Below are 19,953 nucleotides of genomic sequence, written 5' to 3' on the forward strand. Positions count from 1 at the left end.
TTTTTTTTTTTTTTTTTTTATCATAAATGGGCGTTGAATTTTGTCGAAAGCTTTTTCTGCATCTATTGAGATGATCATATGGTTGTTCTTCAATTTGTTAACATGGTTTATCACATTGATTGATTTGCGCATATTGAAGAATCCTTGCATTCCTGGAATAAACCCCACTTGATCATGTTGTATGATCCTTTTAATGTGCTGTTGGATTCTGTTTGCTAGTATTTTGTTGAGGATTTTTGCATTGATGTTCATCAGTGATATTGTCTGTAGTTTTCTTTCTTTGTGACATCCTTGTCTGGTTTTGGTATCAGGGTGATGGTGGCCTCGTAGAATGAGTTTGGGAGTGTTCCTCCCTCTGCTATATTTTGGAAGAATTTGAGAAAGATAGGTGTTAGCTCTTCTCTAAATGTTTGATAGAATTCGCCTGTGAAGCCATCTGGTCCTGGGCTTTTGTTTGTTGGAAGATTTTTAATCACAGTTTCAATTTCAGTGCTTGTGACTGGTCTGTTCATATTTTCTATTTCTCCCTGATTCAGTCTTGGCAGGTTGTGTATTTCTAAGAATTTAACCATTTTTTCCAGGTTGTGCATTTTATTGGCATACAGTTGTGTGTAGTGATCTCTCATGATCCTTTGTATTTCTTCAGTGTCAGTTGTTACTTCTCCTTTTTCATTTCTAATTCTATTGATTTGAGTCTTCTCTCTTTTTTCTTGATGAGTCTGGCTAATTGTTTATCAATTTTGTTTATCTTCTCAAAGAACCAGCTTTTAGCTTTATTGATCTTTGCTACTGTCTCCTTCATTTCTTTTTCATTTATTTCTGATCTGATCTTTATGATTTCTTTCCTTCTGCTAACTTTGGAGGTTTTTTTGTTCTTCTTTCTCTAATTTCTTTAGGTGTGAGGTTAGATTGTTTATTTGAGATGTTTCTTGTTCCTTGTGGTAGGATTGTATTGCTATAAACTTTCCTCTTAGAAGTGCTTTTGCTGAATCCCATAGTTTTTGGGTCATCATTTTTTCATGGTCATTTGTTTCTAGGTATTTTTTGATTTCCTCTTTGATTTCTTCAGTGATCTCTTGGTTATTTGCTAGTGTATTGTTTAGCCTCCATGTGTTTGTATTCTTTACAGATTTTTTTTCCTGTAATTGATATCTAGTCTCAAAACATTGTAGTCAGAAAAGATACTTGATACAATTTAAATTTTCTTAAGTTTACCAAGGCTTGATTTGTGACCCAAGATATGATCTCTCCTGGAGAATGTTCCATGAGCACTTGTGAAGAAAGTAGGGGAGGGAGGTATGGATAGTGACCTGTGCTTGCTCACAGGCTTCGTGGTGGCGGCAGCAGCAGCCTTAGCATCCCATGCCCGTCTCTGGTGTCCGCGCTGATAGTCACGGCTTGTGGCCGACTCTGGAGCTCGTTTAGGCGGTGCTCTGAATCCCTTCTCCTCACACAGCCCAAAACAATGGTCTCTTGCCTCTTAGGCAGGTCCAGACTTTTTCCCAGACTCCCTTCCGGCTAGCTGTGGCACACTAGCCCCTTCAGGCTATGTTCACGCAGCCAACCCCAGTCCTCTCCCTGGGATCTGACCGAAGCCTGAGCCTCAGCTCCAGACCCCGCCCACCCCGGCGTGTGAGCAGACAAGCCTCTCAGGCTGGTGAGTGCTGGTCGGCACCGATCCTCTGTGCGGGAATCGCTCTGCTTTGCCCTCTGCACCCCTGTGGCTGCGCTCTCCTCCGTGGCTCCGAAGCATCCCCCCTCCACCACCGCCGTCTCCACCCGGGAAGGGGCTTCCTAGTATGTGGAAACCTTTCCTCCTTCACAGCTCCCTCCCACTGGTGCAGGTCCTGTCCCTATTCTTTTGTCTCTGTTTTCCCTTTTTTCTTTTGCCCTATCCAGGTACATGGGGGAATTTCTTGCCTTTTGGGAGGTCTGAGGTCTTCTAGCAGCGTACAGTAGGTGTTCTGTAGACGTTGTTCCACATGTAGATGTATTTCTGATGTATTTGTGGGGAGCAAGGTGATCTCTGCATCTTACTCCTCTGCCATCTTGAAGGTCTCCCGGTGAAATAGATTTTTAAAAACTCTAATCATAGTAACATAAATTATGGTTACATCATCTTTCTCTAGGGGTCAAGCATGTGTCACAGGGAGCAGAATGGGTTAAGTACCTGGATCTCATAAGTAACTACTGTATCTACATGACAACTGGGATACATTGAAGTACAAAGAAGGAGAAGGTTTTGTACAAAACTTTAAGTGTTTCCTTTGTCATCTGGATGATAATGATTGCATCTTGATGACACCATGAGCAATTCGATTCCCTGTTGCTGAGTTGGGAGATACGTATCATGCAAAGCAGGAACCTCCTCAAATATGAAACCACAGATCATGACCTCCCGACTTCCTCTTCAAAACAAGAAAAGTTTGGTGCCTAATGTTGGGTGTTCTGGGGACTCTGAGGTTTAGAATAAAAAGATACTAAGTCCTGAATGTGAGTGGATTCTATCAATTAGTAAAAATAGAGAATGAACAAAGAAGTATATACATAACATATGTACATACATACATACAGTAGGCCATGGTTCAATCCCAAAGAATCGTAGAAATCAACTAATTCAATTCCCCTATTTGTCAGTAATATTTGTTTTATCTACTAAATATTATATTATTTATGCACTCTGCTCTACTAGATATCATATGAGTAATAGCAGTGATGCTTTGAGCATAGTAACGGGTGCATCGTGGTGTTTCTTAAAATGACTGAATGAGGGCTTCCCTGGTGGCGCAGTGGTTGAGAGTCCGCCTGCCGATGCAGGGGACACGGGTTCGTGCCCTAGTCCGGGAAGATCCCACATGCCGCGGAGCGGCTGGGCCCGTGAGCCATGGCCGCTGAGCCTGCACGTCCGGAGCCTGTGCTCTGCAACGGGAGAGGCCACAACAGTGAGAGGCCCGTGTACCACGAAAAAAAAAAAAAAAAAAAAAAGACTGAATGAATAAATGAAAAATTGGGCATTAGAGGTTGTACTACCTCCGAAATCACATGGCCTCCATTCAGGCCTGCCGCTTCCTTAATCTTCCTTCTTGTATTTAACCACAAGAACGAATTTCAAACACTGAAGTTAGATGGCTTATAATTGATCCTTGACAGATTCAGAAGATGGTAAAGAATCTGTCAGCACTTCAAGACTTTAATAAGAATCTTTAGCTGTCAATTTAAAAGTAAATGAAATGCTAAATAATAGATATTTCTGGTTAACCAAATGATAAATACAATAAATTAGAAGCACATTGTTTAGCCCACTTTTTTAAGATCCTCATTATTATCTAGGGAAGAACGGAGAAATCTAGAAAACAGACGAAATGCACCAAAGGATCCTTCTAAACTCTATTCCCCAACAACTCTTTGAATCTTACTCTAAAGTAATGCAGGTCGGTACGTTCCTGAAAGTTCAGAATTATTTTCCCTGTGCTTCTCTGAGCTTCCGTTATTGAAGATGCTAGTTGAGAATTACAAAGAAAATAAATCATGATTAGTTATTTAAACATAAAAAAAGTTACTTGTGGCTTAGAGGCTTAGAGGTAAATGACACTCCTATGCTGAATAACTTAGATGTTCAAAATAATAAAAAGCAAAAGGTCACTTATCTCCACTGCTGGCACTAAGGTGTCATTAATATTGAAAAGCCCAATATCAATAATAGAAATGATTTTAGCACTGAGACCTGGATTGTGTGCAAGCATTGGATTTCTGCAATTAAAATATCACGTGAAGGAAAAAAACAAAGCAGGACTCTGCAATGTCACTGGAAGAGTACACAGGATAAATGTGAGGAAACAGAAGACCATAAGCATAAGATGATGTGATTTACAGTCCTGATGATAACAATAGCATACTTCTGACCTCAGTCTGTCACTATGGTTTTCAATCTTAGCAAATTCACTTGTTTCATCAGTTAAATGGGTGCCAAAAGAAACATATTCCTTCTTATCTTGCATGTACAGTATATATCAAATGCAACTTATTCAGCACCTCGGGTACACAGCAGAAAAGATTTACACTGACTCTAGATTTATAGGGACTCTTAAGTCAACCAAGTAATGGTAGTCATCATCATGGGGCTGTTAAATCATGTTGCCCATGGATAGTGTTGAGATATACCAAAGAGCTGTGGGTTTTAAGTCTTCATGAACAGCAATGATACTCTGGAAAATTAATACCAGCCACTCTAGGGCTCATTCAAATTTGTTCCATATTTCTACGTAGAGTAAATTTGGATCTTTCTAAAGCCATCTTAAAGTTTTTCATATTTTAAGAAGATAGAGCAAAAACATTCTTGAATACATATTTTGTAACAGTTAAAAAGTTATTACGTCCTCTGTTTTTAAAAAGGTTTGAAAGCTATGACTAAGGTCTAATATACAATATGCTTTTCTATTTATATGGAGAAGAAACTAGTGCATTTAAGTCAAATAATTAAAGATGAGAGAAAAACTTTCAAATGGCAGGTTCTACTTTAATTCATCAGAGTTATTATTTCTTATGTTAGCTTCTAAATTCTACTCTGGTTGGCTCTCTAACTTACCTATTGATTACAGTAGGTCTATTAAAACTGTGATCATAAGGTCAAACCAATACTAAAATATTAACAAATAGCACAGTTAAAAAAAAAAAAAACCCAAAAGGGAATAGAATATGAGTGCTGAACTTAGAAAATAAATGGAAAAGTGTTACATCATTCCTAAAATTAATGCTACCTTAGAAGCAACAAAAAGTACAGTTGATAACAGTAATAGATGATGCAAGAAGGCTAGACTTGAAAACAATCACAAAAAATTAAGTGGAAATTAACAAAAAGATAACAGTGAAATGATGAATAGGAAAAATGAAATATATGAAAGATGGATGAAGAAATAGGACATACTGCATGCATAATTTATACTGCTAAAGAAGAGACTATAAATATGAAATTTAAATATATATATACTTCTCCAAGTATAGAAAAACTACAATTTTCAGTAAAAAGCATAGTGAGTTTGAGGGAGAAAATGATATGGAATCATTATTACCGATATATATTGTAGTAAAATTTTAAAAAATCTTTGAAGATAAAAGAAGAATCCAAGAAACACCCAAAAAGAAAACTCATGTCACTTATCAAAGGGGAAATGTAAGGGTGATACCAACATTCCAAATGGCATATTTTGATACTGAATCACATTTCCAAAGAAACAAAAGTTTAACTTAAAAGATTCATACTCAGCTGCATGTCATTCAAATATTCTGACATATACAATAATCTGAAAGATAAAACAACCATAAAATTTTTAGAAAACAAGAAACACCTTACCTAAATAAAAGCGATCAACAATAAATGGATTCAAATGAAACAAACAGGGCTGAGGGAACAGAAACTTTGACTTAGGATGTAGAAATCTGTGAAATGATTGTTTCTACCTTAACAGCAAGTGAAAGCCAGACATTCCATAAAATCAAACTTCTCTTGAAACCCTTGAAAGGTGGAGGTCTTACGGTAACAACTAGCCTTAAATTTAAAGAAAGGCAAGGACCTCGAAGGAGAGATGGAAGGGAGCTCTGGATTATCTAGAGTGGAGCACAGGACTGCCATACAAAATGGTAAGAAGAATTCAGCCAAAAATTTTAATAAGTTGCTAGTGGCCAAGTGTGGGCTAAGATGAGAATATAGAAGCCCTGGGAGCCACAGACCCAGGGGAGTCTGCACCCACTAGCAAATCCTTCTGCACGGACTGCACCAGGTGCTCAAGAGAAAGATGGCGAAATGAGGAGGCAGGAGAATGCCTTCTACAGGTGCAGGATCTGGGGAGGAGGTCAGATACTGTGACTGGAAAGCCCGCATCCTTCTTCCCAGTGGAACAGAAGACTTATGCCACTGGGGAAGGAGGGCAAACTCTGTGGTCCTCAAGGTTCACCTGAAGACCCATGGCAGCTGTGAGAATGAAAGGGAAAGAACGCTCTATCCTAGGGAGGGGCAGAAAAATGTCCTGGATTCAAAATTTAGAGAATCCTTCACACTGTGAGAGGGTGGGGGGACTTCTACCAGATGAAACTAGCCCTTTATTGTTTCAACCTCCATCATCCACAGGACTCTAATAATCAGACTCTAACAAATAAATCTTTAATTCAAAATACAGCAGATTCTGTGAAATTTTTTAAGAGAGGTCTTAAAGTAAGCATTCACATTTCTTATTAGAAAAGGAAGGTACCAGAGAGAAATAAATGGTACAATTTCATATATTCATTTCTGCTACTTTACAGAATCAGAATTCTCAGTGAATATTACAAAGGGAGGTCAGATAGTTTAGCTTTGATACAAGAAACCATTTTAAAATTCTAATTAGATGACAAAGGAATATGATTTTTTAAATTAAATTCTGCAATCACTTCAGTTTAAAATTTCCCTTCTGTTAAATAATAATAATTAAAAAAACCCTTATGGAGTGTGCTAATACTGATACTTTTTTATCTACTAGGTGCCAAACAACCCCTTTTTAAAAGAATGAAATTCCATCATAATAGGGAAATTTAATGAGTTCTCATGAACAATTAAAAAGATTATTTGCATATTTTTAGCCTATTGGAGGAAAAAAATACCAAGCAGTAAAGGTTTAGCAATAATCACATGCTGAGAAGGAGTGAAAAGGGAAACATTAAATGCTTTTCTTTCTTCCTGAAGCCACAGATAACATTTCAGGAGGCTTATTAGCATTCACGTTGGAGTGACCTGGTTACCAGTCCTCTGTACTTAGGCAGGTGTTTATTATAGGTGCTTCATCTTTGGTATTTTTATCCCTCTAAGAAAAATTAGGAATACAGAGAGTACCCACGTCTGATTATGTTCACAGTAGTGTCTATTACAGCAGTGGGAAAAGGTAAATTACACCCAAAGCAAATCTTGAGAAACATGTGACAAGCCCTCTTCGAAGAGTCTATTTTGTTCTTTGTCACCCGGTCTCTGGTACACAGAGCCATCAAAAACATCTGGCCCCCAAGTCAAAGCAGCAGAGGTAAGGAGCTGGAAAGAACATGAGCTTTCAGAGTCAGAAACGATTAGCCATTTACTACCAAGTGACCTCTAACAAGAAGTTTTTTCCTCTATAAATGTGTAGATTGCACATATGTAAAGTTTGTAATAACGTCTATCTTTTAGGGCTGTTGTGATCAGGGAAAAATGTGTTTTTCCCAGTACAGTTTCCTATATATAGAAGGCGCTCACTGCTTGGCAGCTAGGGCAAAACATTTGAATAATGATAAACACCCATTAGCAGACAAGCAGCACATCATTAATGGAGAGAATACTCAAGCTAGTATCTAACATGTGGAAAACAATACAGTCAATAGAGTCATCTTTGATTCTGAAGACCAGCGATGATTTCTGTTACCCCGTATCTTTTCCATCTGCACCTTCAATTAACCCTGACACTGGAATATACTTCTTTCAAAATGGAACAAACTGAAAACATTGGCATACTCCCACATTTCATTCCATCCACTCATTTTTATTTCAGCCACAGCTCTGGTGGGCTGTGCTGACTCATGCTGACGTTGTCCCACTCCAAAGGCACTCTGTACATCTCTGTTTTTTCACCTCAGAGCTTTCTCAGGAGTCACCCAGCTCTCTCAGACTATAAAAGCACAGCCTATAAGTGCAAGAGGAGAGGGATGGGGAGGGTGCCATCAATCTCTCAGGCAATGGGAATAGGAGCCAGTGGATAAATCCCCCAGACTCCAGTCCTTTGGAAGGAAAATTCTAGAAGGCATTTCTTATGCTTTGTGTAGGTCTCTTCTGCATTGAGCCCCTGTTGCCTGCAGCAGCAATCTCTATAATGAGTGATTGGCTTTCATTCTTTTCTCTTCTCTCCCCACTCCCCTTTTTGAACTCCCTGGCATTGTCTACCAAAGAAACTTCCTGTTTCAGGCTCTGTTTTCAGGGGTGTCCAAACTAAGCCACTTTTCAAAAATGGGATGGATATCAGTTGTAATTTAGACCTGGACACATTCAAAAGGCACACAACTCATAACTTTGATATTATAATTTGAATAAAACAGCAGGTATCACTTTTCACAAGATCTTTCATACAGATGGAAGATAGATATACAGTAAGAAGAGGAGACAGATGGTCAGGAAGAAAAGATTTTGAAAGAAAAAATATGTACCTCAGTTATTTAGTATCTCACATTCATTTTGCTTGGTCTTATGTACATAAAGGTAATGAACTCTTAAGAAATATAACATATTATAATGCAGAAGAGAATCTTAGTTGAAGATGCTCTTTACAGTTTTATTAATATAATGGATTCAAGGATGAATTTTATATTTCACGATGGAAAAAAATGTAATTTGCTGACACCTACACCATTAGTACCAGAGTTTTTAAACCTTAATTACGAAAAATTTCCCCAATACATAAAATATACAGAATAATATAATGAAATTCCCATGTAACCATAGCCCAGCTTCAACAATTGTCAAAATTTTGCTTCTCTTATTTTATCTGTCTCCTTAATTTTTTCTTGAGTATTTTAAAGCACCCCTAAGATATCATATCATTTAACCCATAAATAGTTCAGTACGAATCTCTGCAAATAACCACAAGGTATTATCATGCCTAACAAAATTTAATATTAATATCTTAACATAATCTAGTGTCCAGTCCTTATTAAATTCTCCACTTGTCTCAAAAAAGTCTTTTTATAGTTAATTCATTTGAATAAAGATCCAAAAATGGCTCTAACTTATATCTGGTTGTTAAGCCTCCTAAATATCTCATGATTTATTGTAGTTCCTCTTCCACATTAAAAAAAAACTTTAGTGAGATATAATTATAGTAAAAGGCACAGATTTTACTATGAGTTCTGATAAATGTATACAGTACATTAATATAACCACTCCAATCAATATGTGGAGTATTTTCATCATGCCAGAAGCTTGCCTAATATTCCTTTGCAGCCAATCAACCTTCCACCCCACCACAATGGAGACAACCATTGACAAGATTTCTAACAATTTAGCTTAGTTTGACTGTTTTAGAGCTACATACAAATAGGATCACAAGATGGGTACTCTTTTGTGACTGGCTTTTTTCTCTCAACATAGTGTACTGAGATTTATCCATGTTGCTGCTTTTATCAGTATTATTATCGAGGAACAATATTCCATTGAATAAACATGCCATTTATTGTTTATCTATTCACTTGTTGAGTGGTTTCCACTTCTTGTGATAAATAAAGCTGCCCTGAAAATTCTTGTACAGGCATTTTTGTGGACTTGTGATCATATTTTTAAAAAAAATTTCTCTTGGGTAATATCCAGGAGAGGCATTTCTTGATCATACAGTAAGTGTATGTTGTAACTTTATTTAAAAAATCATAAAACTGTTTTATGAAGTGCATGTAGTCTTCTAAACTTCCATCAGCAATGCATGAGAGTTCTTGCTGCTTCACACTCTCACTAAATTTGATGTTTCAGTCTTAAAAATTTTGGCCATTCTAATGGGAGTCTAATGGTATCATACTCTGTTTTAAATTTTTACTTCTACAGTGACTAATGATGTTAAGTGCTTTTGTATGCGCTTATTGATCATTCTTATTTTCTAAAGTAATTCTTTCATCTGTTTGTATTATTTTTGTCTTCTGATTACTATGTTGCAGAAGTTGTTCATGCATACTTGATACAAGTCCTTTGCAAGATATCTGTATTACAAAAATCGTCACCCAGTATGTGGCTTGCTGATTCATTTTCTTAAATTTTTTTTAAGAGTAAATGTACTAAACTTTGATAAAGTCCAATTTATCATTTTGTTAGTGCTATTATTCATGTTTTTAAAAAGTATTGCCTACTCTCTATTACAAAAATATTCTCACATTTTCTTACAGTTTTATAATTTCAGCTTTTACATTTAGATCTGTGATCTATCTCAAATTATGGTGTGAGATTGGAGTCAAAGGTCTCTTCCTTTTTCAAATGGATATCCAGCTTCCCCAGAAGCACTGGTTGAAAAACTATCCTTTCTCCCACTGAATTAACTTGTCATTGTGAAAATCAATTGACTGTATACATGTGGATCTATTTCTGAACCCTCAATTCTGTTGCATTTGATCTATCTGTCCCCACATGCACTGTCTTGGTTGCTATTATTTTATATTGATCCTTGAAATCAGGTTGATCAATTTCTCAAATTTTTACCTTCTTTATCAATAATTTTTGGCTGTCTTAGGTCCTTTGCATGTCCACATAAATTATAGAATCAGCTTACTAATTTCTATAGCCTATGAGAATTATTAACTTATATTACTTATTAATTTACTTATTAATTTCTATAGCCTATGAGAATTTTGGGGGGGTTGTAGTGAATACATACAGACAAATTTAGGTAGAACTGATGTCTGACTACAAACGTTGAATCTTTCAATCCATGAGCATGGTATATCAATTTACTTAGGTCTTCTTTTATTTATTTCAGCAATGTTTTTTAAGTTTCAGCATATGGGTCTTACATATACTTCATTAACTTCATTCTTAAATAGTTAATGGTTTTTGTTACTATTTATAATCATTTTTATTGTATTTTTATATTAATATAATATAATTAATATATATAATATATATTAATTAATATATATTAATATATAATATATATTAATATATAATATATAATTAATTAATATATATATAATTAATATATATAATTAATTTTTGTATATTGGGCTAGTGTACTATAATCTTACTAAATTCACTTATTAGTTCTAGTGGAGTATTGTTTTGTTTTTGTACATTGCTTAGAATTTTCCAAAATAAGCAATCATGCCATACTCATTTTCCATTGTCCTCAGATGTTATTAATGTAAATGAGCAAAGAATGGAAGAATCACATTATTGATTAATGATTATGAAGAAACTAAGGAATGTGGAACATAATACTTTTCCAGATGTGTTTCTCATTCACAGCACTACACAGATACTGTCAGATTTTAAATACAGAATAAAATAAGATTTCATTGGCTTAGTGCTCTTTAAATGTAGGTCAACTCTCACCCCATTGCTTTGATGGTATTTTAATCTTTTGTATTTTTTATTTTATGCCCAAAGAAATACATAAAAATATTATTTCATTACCAGCCAAGAAAAATGTGATAAGGACTTGCCAAGCACCGGTATAACAAGCAAAAGAACTACCCAAAAATATACCTGCAGATGTTGACAGAATGTTGTGGCATACACTATGTGTGATTTTGGTTGTCAGTAATTTCAACAGAGCTTTTTGCAGTGACAGGAGCAGAGCATCTGATTGGAAATTGTCAAGAGCTACTAGAGGAATTACTTGCCAATTCAGATAAATATCTGGAAACAGAAAATTGGTCCTGTGGGGACTATAAAATTTCCTTCTTGCAAGCCATTGAATGATGTTGATGAGAACTGCTTTCAGCTTGTCATAAATTCCAGTTGTCAAATCTCGAAGTCAAAGAAATGCACAGTCCCTGTGATCACTCAGGTCAAGCTGTTCCTCTTATGAAGCACATCTCCAGATAAATCTTGCTGGTGTTAAGTTCTGTCTTGATTACCAAGGAAGCCTAGTCACAATGTGTCCTCTGTGACCAATGGCCTAGCAGAAAGTATATGTGATGTTCACTATTAATCTTACTGTCATTTGAAAAGATTACATTGATGTAGCTTTGGGGATTTAGGCTCCAGAAAAGAAAACAAAGACGACATTTCAAACATTTCAGAATGCTCTGAATTTTACTTGTTTCTTGGTGATATTACTTTCATCTATTCTTAATTTGCAGCACAAGGGAGAGATACATCCAAAGATGCAAATTTTCCTATGTTAAATTATGAATGACGTGCACAATACCTGCTGTCCACCTGATGTAGAGAGATATGTTAGCAATTAATTTCTAGAAATAAGAAAAAAAATTATTCCAGTTCTAGAGGAAGTAAAATAAGACAGGAATTTTGCACATTATTTTTAATATAATTAGCATCACCAATAATGGTAAAGCAAACAAAGAGATAGTAAATTGTTTTCGAATTTTCCTTAGGAGAAACACTTTTTGTAGTACCTGGTATATGAAATAAACAGCAGATGTATGATAAATGGAAAAATCATTAATAGCTGGGCTGATGCACAAGAGACATGGAGTCTGCCCCTAACATTTTTTTCTTATATTTGAGAGATGAGGTTTATCTAAGTTATGAAGACTAATAAACAGAATGAACACTCATCTACACACTGCCCATCTTAAGCAACAGACTATTACTAATAATTTATGAGATTCCTCTGAGCTCTTTGTGATTCCATTACTTGCCTCTTCCCCTGAATTTCAGGATCATCCTTCTCTTGCTATAACTTATTTATCTATTCCAAAAAAATGCATTGTTCAATTCTGAAGTGTTTTTGAACTTTATGTAAATATTAGTCTTCCTGTGAATAGTTCTTCTGCACATTTTTTAAAAGGTTTTCTGAGATTTACTTTTGAACCTGTGGCTATATTTGATTTGTTGTTATTGTTGCATACTATACCATCACATGGAACTATGATAATTTATTTATCCCTCCTTCTTCGGTGGACATTTGAGTTGTTTCTAGTTTTCTTTTTTCTTTTTTTCTTTTTTGCGGTACGCGGGCTTCTCACTGTTGTGGCCTCTCCTGTTGCGGAGTACAGGCTCTGGACGCGCAGGCTCAGCGGCCATGGCTCACGGGCCCAGCTGCTCTGCTGCATGTGGGATCTTCCCGGATGGGGGCACAAACCCGTGTCCCCTGCATCGGCAGGCGGACTCTCAACCACTGCGCCACCAGGGAAGCCCTCTAGTTTTCTTACTACTACAAAAGATGCTATACATATTCTGATATATTTCTCCTGTAGAACACATGTAACAGTTTCACTAATGTATGTACTTAGCGTAAAATTTTTTAATCATTTTTAACTTTCTTGGAACACATCAAGTGTCTAAAATGTTTGTTCCAGTTTACAGTCCCACCAGAAGTGAACAATAATGTCTTGGCTTCACATACTTAAGTAATGTCACACTTTTAAAATCTTGCCTACCTTAAATGTACGAAATGGTGCATTGTTTTTCAATTTGCATTTTGCTGATTGTCTTTTGAGCACTGCAAATAACGCTACTACGAATACTGGTGTACCTCTGAGTGAATTTCAAATGTAAATTACCTGGAATAAATTAGATTTGGTCATAATGTAGTATACTTCTAAAATATGTTAGTTATAGTTTACTAATGTTGTGTTAAGGTATTTTGTATCTATATTTATGAAGATATTGGTTGGTAATTTTTTCTTTTGTCATATAATTTTTTATTAGCTTTTGGTATTAGAGATTGGTTGGCCTCATAAAACAAGTTAGTCTTAGCCATTAATCCCTATTCTATTCTCTGAAAAGGTTTATGTTATTTCTTCCTTGACTGTTTGATAGATCTTACCATACGATTCTTGAGTTTTCTTATTGGAAAGATTTTTTATAAGCAATTCAATTTCTTTAATATACAGTGGGCTTGTAGATTCTTTGTTTCTTCTTATGTCAATTTTGAAAGGTTGGATTTTTCAAGAAAATTTGTCTATTTCATAAAATTAAAAAAATTTTGTCATAAAGTTTTTTTTACTGTTATCTCATTATCTTATCATATAGTATATAATATATATATAAAACATCCTATCTGTATAATCTATGGTGATAACTCCTTTTTCACTGCTGATTTGTACTCTCTCTTTTTCTTGATCAGTACAGTTACAGGGTTTGTTAATTTTATTTATATTTTCAAAGAACTAGCTTTGGGTTTGATTGCCGTTCTCTATTGTCCATCCCTGTTCTATTTATTAATTTATTCTCGTTACTATTTTCTTATTTCTATATACTTTCAGTTTACTTTGTTTATCTTTTAAAGATTCCTAAGGTGGAACTTGAAGGCATTGGTGTTAAATCTTTTATCTTTTCTAACATAAGAAATTTCTAAAATAATTTTCCATTTAAGCAATGCTTTAGCTGTATCTCACCAATTTTGATACGTTGTATTTTTTGTTATTTATCTTAATGTCCCTTAAGATTTTGTCTTTTTCTCTTGTTTAATTTTAAAATATGCTGTTTTATTTTCCAGTACTCTGGGGTTTCCTGGATATTTTACTATTATTAAAAACATAATTTGTATGATTTTAACTATTTTAAATCTATTGAGACTTATTTCTATTACCCAGCACATATTTCTTTTTAATCGATGTATTTTGTGTGCCTAGAAAGTGTTTATTCTGAAATTGTTAGATGTAATATTCTATAAATTCTTATTAGATCAAGATATTTAGAGTTATGTTTTTACTAATTTTCTTTTCATTGTTTTATCATTTGCTGTGAGAACAGTGATAAAATCTACTACCATTGTGGGATTTTCTATTTCTCCTTTTAGTTCTATCTATTTCTTTTTTTTTTTTTTTTTTCTTTTTTTTTAACATCTTTATTGGAGTATAATTGCTTTACAATGGTGTGTTAGTTTCTGCTGTATAACAAAGTGAATCAGCTATACATATACATATATCCCCATATCTCCTCCCTCTTGCATCTTCCTCCCACCCTCCCTATCCCACCTAAAACTCTATGTCTTTATTAGTCTTTTGTGGAAAGTATATTGAAAGGCTTGCTTTTTAATTCACTCAATCTTTGTCTTTTAACTGGAGTGTTTAGACTATTAATATTTTATGTGATTATTGATATGGATGGATTTAGGTCCATCATTTTATTTTCTGTTTTCTGTTTGTATCCTGTTTTTCTGTTCCTCTGCTTCTGATTACCTAGCTACTTGGATTCTTTTCATTTGTTTATTTTCCCTTTTAATTTATCTATTGCCGTTAGGCTATATCAATTTGTATTGTTTTTTAGTAGTTGCTCTAGGGATTAAGATAGGCAAACATTCCACATCTACTTAAAGTTAATATTGTTCTACTTCACATAAAATATAAAAATCTTGGAACCATACAGATCACTTTTAAAACCCTCCAGTGAACTCTATGTAATAGCTGTGATATGTATTGATATTATGTCTACAGACACTGAAAACCCCATACATTTATATTCCATCATACATACTTTAAAAGCAGTCATACATATTTTAAGAACTTTTCAAGAAAATTATCCAGATATTTGCCATTTCTATTGCTCCTCCCTCATTCCTGTTGATGCATCGTTTCCTCTGGTATTATTTCCCTTTAGCCTAAACAACTTTACTTAGCATTTCTTGTAGATCAGATTTGCTGGCGAAAATTTCCCATAATTTTCCTTCATCTGAAACTGTATATATTTTAGTTGCATTCCTGAATGATATTTTTACTGGGTTAGGCTTTAGGTTGGAAGTCTTGTCTTTCTGCACTTGAAGAGTATCATTTCAATTTCTGGCTTCCATGGTTTTTGGTGAGAATTACAATGATACAAATCATTTTTCTCTGTGTCTAATGTGTTATTTTTCCCGGTAGTCTCAATGCTTTTGTTGTTATTATTTGTTTGTTTTGCTGTTTTATTGACATGGATCTCAGCATGATTTTCTTCGAGTTGACTGTGTTTTAGTTTTGCTGAGCGTCTTCAATTTGTAAATGTAAGTCTGTCACAATGCTTTACTTACATTTACATATCTATACCTATTTCTGTATAAATATTTATCTATTTGTATCTGTCTATCTAATCTTTATATTTTTCCCACATTTCTTTTCTAGAGCTCTAATTATACACAGATTAAATGTTTGGTGTTGCTCCACAGATCTTGATCTCTATTTTTTCCATGACTCTCTGATTTTTTAAAGTCTCTTTCTCTCTTTACTTCAGATTGGATGAATTTTAAGACTATCTTCAGATTTACTCAGTGTTTCCTCTGTCATGCTCATTCTGCTCATGAGTCCATTCGTTGAATATTTTAACTCAGATATTGTACATTTAAGTTCTAACTTCCACTTCACTATTTTTATAGTTTTTCTTTTTTATATATAATTTTTTTCTGTGATGATCGCCTGTGTTTCCCTTTATATCATGGAGCATTGTAATAACTGCTGTTTTAAAGCCTTGTCTGGTAATTAAAACATATGGGTCATTTCAATGTCGGCATTTGTTCACTGATTGTTTTTTACCTTGAGAATTACTAGCAATTTCCTGGTTCTTTGTATGTCTACCATGTAAACTATGTTGTGTAGATTCCGAGTCCTGTTATATTCTTCTGGAGAATGTTGAGGTTTCTGCTTTACCAGGCAATCAACTCAGGTAGGTTCATACTAAAAGTTTTTTTTTTTTTCCTTTTGTGCAGTGGTTTAAAGCCAATTTCATTTTACCAAACCTTTTTTCTACCAGTTTAGAACTGTCGCATTCATGAGTAGATCTTGTGTGAGCCTGAGCCTTTGGTAGATTCATATACAAAATACAGGTTCCTTCTCCCTGGCTCCTTCTGCTCTGGCATTGTCACATACTCTGTGGCCCAAAGGGGTTCCTTTTCCTGGTTCCTATGTCCAGAATGATTTTTTTTCTCAGATTTTTGGCCACACATTTCATCACCACTGCCAGGCTTCTCCATTATTGGAGCTCACAATAGAGCACAATAAATATCACATATATAAATAATATATAAATAATTATAAATAGTAAACAAAGAACTCATATCCAGAATAAACAAATAACTCTTACAACTCAATATTAAGAAGGCGAACCACAACAGATAATAGGGAAAATATTCAAACAAATGTTTCACAAGGTATAAAAATAGCCAATAAGCACATGACAAAATGCTCAAGATTATTAGTTAACAGGAAAAGGCAAATAAAAAACCATAATGAAATAGCACTACCTACTCCCTAGAATGGCCTTTTTTTTTTTTTTGAAAGATTGAAATGGTCAATTGCTGGCAAGCGTGTAGAGAAACTGAAACTCTCCTACACTGCATGTAGAAATGTAAAACGGTCCTACCACTTTGTAAAATCATTGGGTAGATTCTTAAAAAGTTAAACTTATACTTACCATATGCCATTCCCCAATTCATTATGCAGAATGAAAAAAGTGAGACATATGAAAAGCACATGCTTTACAATCCTACTTACACAAAATTCTGGAAAAAAAACCCACTAATGTATAATGACAAAATGTGAATCAATTGTTGCGTGAGACTAGGAGCAAAGAATGGGGTGTACTTCTGAAAATGATGGATATATTCACTATCTTGATTGGGGCAGTGATCTCATGCTGTGCACATTTGTCAGAGCTTACCAAATTGCTTGTTTTTAATGGATGTGGTTTATTTTACATAAATTACTCCTCAAAAAAGTTACTAAAGATATAGTATACATGTAAACCTAAAACAACTTCATAAGTTAATGAATAAAAGTGCAAATCTCACATTTCAGTAACTTTTGGTAGAATTAATTCGTAAAAAGAGGACTAATTAGGCAGGATTTGCCTTTATCTACTTTGCCAGACTCTGTCTTAATTTGTTTTCAGCGCCAGAGAACATGATATAAGCATGCGTGCTTCTTTAACCTTTTATCAAGCTATTGCCTTCACCTGGAATCATCTTCCTTCCTCTGTGCACCCTTTAGGATTCCCACTCATTGTTTAAAACCTGGCTATGAAGCATTCTCCTTTTAAGTTTTTCCTTTGTACTTCTTGGATGTTAACAGCTCCTGCCTGTAAATCTCTTTTAGTTTTTTGCATGTCCTCTCATAGAATTTACATTTTTCTTTGCATTATGCAGAGGTAGTTGTGTGAATGTCAACCTTCTTCACTAGACTCGAAGTTTATCAGCACCTGACTAAGTGCGCTGGGTTCTGAAACAGGCCTAAGACCTAAGGGACAGCTATTAAATGTACATTAAATTGTAGTTAAACTTAGGTTCAAATTTAATTTTAAAATAGAGTATACTTTCCTATTATAAGCCTTGTAGAAAAAAAAAAAAAGGACAGCAGTGTATGCTGTAAAGGTTAAAGAAAAACATTCATAAAGAAGGAGTCTCCAGAAAGAAATTTCAAGTTCAAGTTAACTGTGAAAAACATAGGACGTTTTTTCCTCCCTCAGTTAAGTTTATTAGCTTTGGCCTAACAATGTAAATCATTTCTGAATAAATGGGGCTTTCCAAAAGATGAACTATTTGCTTTTTAAATACTACACAGAGACATTCAGGCTTCTTAGAATTTCTGTGAAGAATTTCTGAGATTTCAGAAGTACCTTTCAAACATTTTTTGCAGATGTGTAGATGTCACTTTCAAAACCAAACTGCATGAAAGTTAAACATGGAAGGAAGACTTTATTCCTGTCTATTACAATAGGGGAGAAAGATCAGAACTTATTCTGAGATCTGGGCTGTGGGGATCATAGGCCATCTGTGTTTGCTAATTGGTCTTACCCAAGGGAAAAGTAAACTTTCACGTGCCTTCATGATGAAAGGAAGTATTACACTTGGAGCAAGGTGCTCCAGAAGGGAAGTTAGGCTCCTATCCTCCCACAGAGACTGGAAGGTAGGAACACTATCTTCTTCCATAATGTCATTTCAAAGAGATGGCCCCAGGTCCTTGAGAAAGACAGTCCTGGGTTGTAGAACTGGAAGAGGCTTTTTAAAATATTTGCATTTCAAAGGGACAAAGAAAGATTTTACAATTACATTATTTTCTAAAGTAAATGCTCTAAGAAAAGGCAGCAGAGGGACCTCTGTGGTTAGGCCATCTGGATTCTATAAGGGCCTGGGTGAAAGGGCAGTCAGGGGCTTAGAGCCAGGAGGAAGCCTGTCTAAAGTGTAGTTAAGTAGAAGGAACTGTTAAGGCCATCCTGACCATCAATTCTTTAGCTACTGATTTCATGTTTCTGACATTCAGCCTTAGCTTTGCCATAACACCATGGCAAGTGTCCTTAAGCAGAGAACTGGTTCTTTAATCCAGGAAACTGAGGCTCCAAGGATATGTCATTTTGCTCTCTGCCAAGCTGAGCGTGGAGCATAATAGTTTTCTTCCAATACTTCAAGGCCAGAGCAAGGACAAGACAGATCCAAGTGGCCTATACAGTTGTACACATTGTACTTTAACAGGGAAAAGTTTTCTTAATTGATCAAGAAAATTCAACTCTCCTTCAATAGTAATGAAAATAGAATTGATAATGCTTGCTGTGCTCTAACTTAGATCTTTACCATACTGTTTGTCGAAGATATTGCAGCATACGTATTTGGGGAGCAGAGAGGTTGAATTTAATCAGTGCCTTTTGTTTTCTTGCTATTTGCTTTGATTGCTGCAGTTTAGCTGTTTGGCTCTGTTGAGTCATTATCTCTTCCTCCCCCTTTTTCCTTACTTCTCTTTGTTTCATTAGCATCTTTATTTTATAATTTCTTTAGTGTTGGAGCTGTGGTGCTCAGTGTTTAAATGACTGTTTTGTTTCCAAATTCCTTTTTGCATCAGAAATTTTATTTCAAATTAAAGTAGTTTGAACAAATCTGATGTCTACTTTGGAATTATATTTCTTCATACATTTGTGAGAGAGTTGGTAGCATTCTATTGAATGATGTGGATAATTATGTAAATTAGCATAATACCCTGTAGGTAGGGTAAGCTAAATTGATTGCCTTGATAGCCCCAGTTAATGGCCTCACTCTATCCATGCTCTTTGTAGTGTGATTTTGCTGCTCTCCTCATCAAGAGGTAGAGTGTATTTCTCCACACCTTGACTCTGTGCTGGTCTTGGGACTTACTTTGACCAATAGAATGCAGCAGAAGAGCTATGTGCCAGTTCTAAGCCTAGGAACTTTAGTGGATGCCTGCATCTCCCAGGAGTATTAAATCTGGACTAGCCAATGTCAGGATTAGAGATCACATTGAAGAGAGGTGAGTATTCTCAGCCAGCACCTGGCCAACCTACAAACTAGCAAGTACCTGAACAAGACTACTCAAGATCAGCCACAG

The 19,953-nt window shown here is 35.2% G+C and overlaps 1 long non-coding RNA gene across 1 annotated transcript in view; it reads right to left on the bottom strand.

Annotated features, from left to right (window-relative positions):
• Window positions 1–19,953, bottom strand: part of LOC113626804 (uncharacterized) — a 426,781-nt gene that overhangs the window by 96,909 nt on the left and 309,919 nt on the right. The gene's annotated exons all lie outside the window — the stretch shown is intronic.

Source organism: Aethalodelphis obliquidens, unplaced genomic scaffold (assembly GCF_003676395.1).
Source record: "Aethalodelphis obliquidens isolate GAN/ISIS:26980383/991018 unplaced genomic scaffold, ASM367639v1 scaffold19, whole genome shotgun sequence".
Classification (NCBI taxonomy): domain Eukaryota; kingdom Metazoa; phylum Chordata; class Mammalia; order Artiodactyla; family Delphinidae; genus Aethalodelphis; species Aethalodelphis obliquidens.